The sequence below is a fragment of the Diabrotica virgifera genome, chromosome 9 (genome assembly GCF_917563875.1).
Source record: "Diabrotica virgifera virgifera chromosome 9, PGI_DIABVI_V3a".
Lineage (NCBI taxonomy): Eukaryota > Metazoa > Arthropoda > Insecta > Coleoptera > Chrysomelidae > Diabrotica > Diabrotica virgifera.
The window spans coordinates 145,091,506-145,094,412 of record NC_065451.1 but is presented as its reverse complement, the minus strand read 5'-3'; positions in this window follow the sequence as shown (position 1 = coordinate 145,094,412).

Below are 2,907 nucleotides of genomic sequence, written 5' to 3'. Positions count from 1 at the left end.
TAATGTTGTGTTAAATAGTTTTATGTTTTTTTCAGTAAATGTTATTTGATATTTCAAAACGATATACAAGATCTTTAAAAGGAAGATTTAGTCGTAATTTAATTAATGTTAACAAATACTGTTACATGGTTCCAAAGCAGATAGAGAACTAGTTGGAGTATGTTGCTTGAATTTTATTAAGAACTATATTTAAAATAGAGAACTCTAAACCTGTGTAATAAATACACTTTCTATAGTCATCTTTTAAAGAATTATAACTTAACGTCACTTTGCTAAATCTATTTGACGGATTATTAAGTTTTTCGTTGGGAAGTGAAAGTAACTCCTGTTGTTTATCCAAATCTTCACTAGTAAAACACGCTTGTGTTCCAGCAGTTTCTCCTTTTCCTACATTTAAAATATCTAAGGTTTGTTCCCAAAACAAATATGTTGGTCACGATAGTTAATTCTTTCGTTTTGTGAAACCAAAACCAGACAATTCAACAATTTGTTTGTCTGACTTTTTTCCTCTCCAAGCGTTACTGATATAAAATATGCTGCCTTGTGGTATTATTCCTGTTAAAAATCTTATAGTATTATGGTGCTTATAATGTTGTGTTAAATAGTTTTATGTTTTTTTCAGTAAATGTTATTTGATATTTCAAAACGATATACAAGATCTTTAAAAGGAAGATTTAGTCGTAATTTAATTAATGTTAACAAATACTGTTACATGGTTCCAAAGCAGATAGAGAACTAGTTGGAGTATGTTGCTTGAATTTTATTAAGAACTATATTTAAAATAGAGAACTCTAAACCTGTGTAATAAATACACTTTCTATAGTCATCTTTTAAAGAATTATAACTTAACGTCACTTTGCTAAATCTATTTGACGGATTATTAAGTTTTTCGTTGGGAAGTGAAAGTAACTCCTGTTGTTTATCCAAATCTTCACTAGTAAAACACGCTTGTGTTCCAGCAGTTTCTCCTTTTCCTACATTTAAAATATCTAACGTTTGTTCCCAAAACAAATAAAACGTTGGTCACGATAGTTAATTCTTTAGTTTTGTGAAACCAAAACCAGACAATTCAACAATTTGTTTGTCTGACTTTTTTCCTCTAAAAGCGTTACTGATATAAAATATGCTGCCTTGTGGTATTATTCCTGTTAAAAATCTTATAGTATTATGGTGCTTATAATGTTGTGTTAAATAGTTTGATGTTTTTTTCAGTAAATGTTATTTGATATTTCAAAACGATATGCAAGATCTTTAAAAGGAAGATTTAGTCGTAATTTAATTAATGTTAACAAATACTGTTACATGGTTCCAAAGCAGATAGAGAACTAGTTGGAGTATGTTGCTTGAATTTTATTAAGAACTATATTTAAAATAGAGAACTCTAAACCTGTGTAATAAAGACACTTTCTATAGTCATATTTTAAAGAATTATAACTTAACGTCACTTTGCTAAATCTATTTGACAGATTATTAAGTTTTTCGTTGGGAAGTGAAAGTAACTCCTGTTGTTTATCCAAATCTTCACTAGTAAAACACGCTTGTGTTCCAGCAGTTTCTCCTTTTCCTACATTTAAAATATCTAACGTTTGTTCCCAAAACAAATATGTTGGTCACGATAGTTAATTCTTTCGTTTTGTGAAACCAAAACCAGTTAATTCAACAATTTGTTTGTCTGACTTTTTTCCTCTCCAAGCGTTACTGATATAAAATATGCTGCCTTGTGGTATTATTCCTGTTAAAAATCTTATAGTATTATGGTGCTTATAATGTTGTGTTAAATAGTTTTATGTTTTTTTCAGTAAATGTTATTTGATATTTCAAAACGATATACAAGATCTTTAAAAGGAAGATTTAGTCGTAATTTAATTAATGTTAACAAATACTGTTACATGGTTCCAAAGCAGGTAGAGAACTAGTTGGAGTATGTTGCTTGAATTTTATTAAGAACTATATTTAAAATAGAGAACTCTAAACCTGTGTAATAAAGACACTTTCTATAGTCATCTTTTAAAGAATTATAACTTAACGTCACTTTGCTAAATCTATTTGACAGATTATTAAGTTTTTCGTTGGGAAGTGAAAGTAACTCCTGTTGTTTATCCAAATCTTCACTAGTAAAACACGCTTGTTTTCCAGCAGTTTCTCCTTGTCCTACATTTAAAATATCTAAGGTTTGTTCCCAAAACAAATATGTTGGTCACGATAGTTAATTCTTTCGTTTTGTGAAACCAAAACCAGACAATTCAACAATTTGTTTGTCTGACTTTTTTCCTCTCGAAGCGTTACTGATATAAAATATGCTGCCGTGTGTTATTATTCCAGTTAAAAATCTTATGGTATTATGGTGCTTATAATGTTGTGTTAAATAGTTTGATGTTTTTTCAGTAAATGTTATTTGATATTTCAAAACTATATACAAGATCTTTAAAAGGAAGTTTTAGTCGTAATTTAATTAATGTTAACAAATACTGTTACATGGTTCCAAAGCAGATAAAGAACTAGTTGGAATATGTTGCTTAAATTTTATTAAGAACTATATTTAAAATAGAGAACTTTCAACCTGTGTAATAAAGACACTTTTTATAGTCATCTTTTAAAGAATTATGGCTTAAAGTTGCTTTGCCTAAATCAATTTGACATATTATTAACTTATTCTCCAATTCTCCAAATAAAAATCATTTATCTGCTAATATCACATCATGAGGTTTTATTTTATCAAAAAAACCAGACAATTCAACAATTTGTTTGTCTGACTTTTTTCCTCTCCAATCATTACTGATATAAAATATGCTGCCTTGTGTTATTATTCCAGTTAAAAATCTTATGATATTATGGTGCTTATAATATTGTATTAAATAGTTTCATGGTTTTTCAGTAAATGTCATTTGATATTTCACAACAATATAC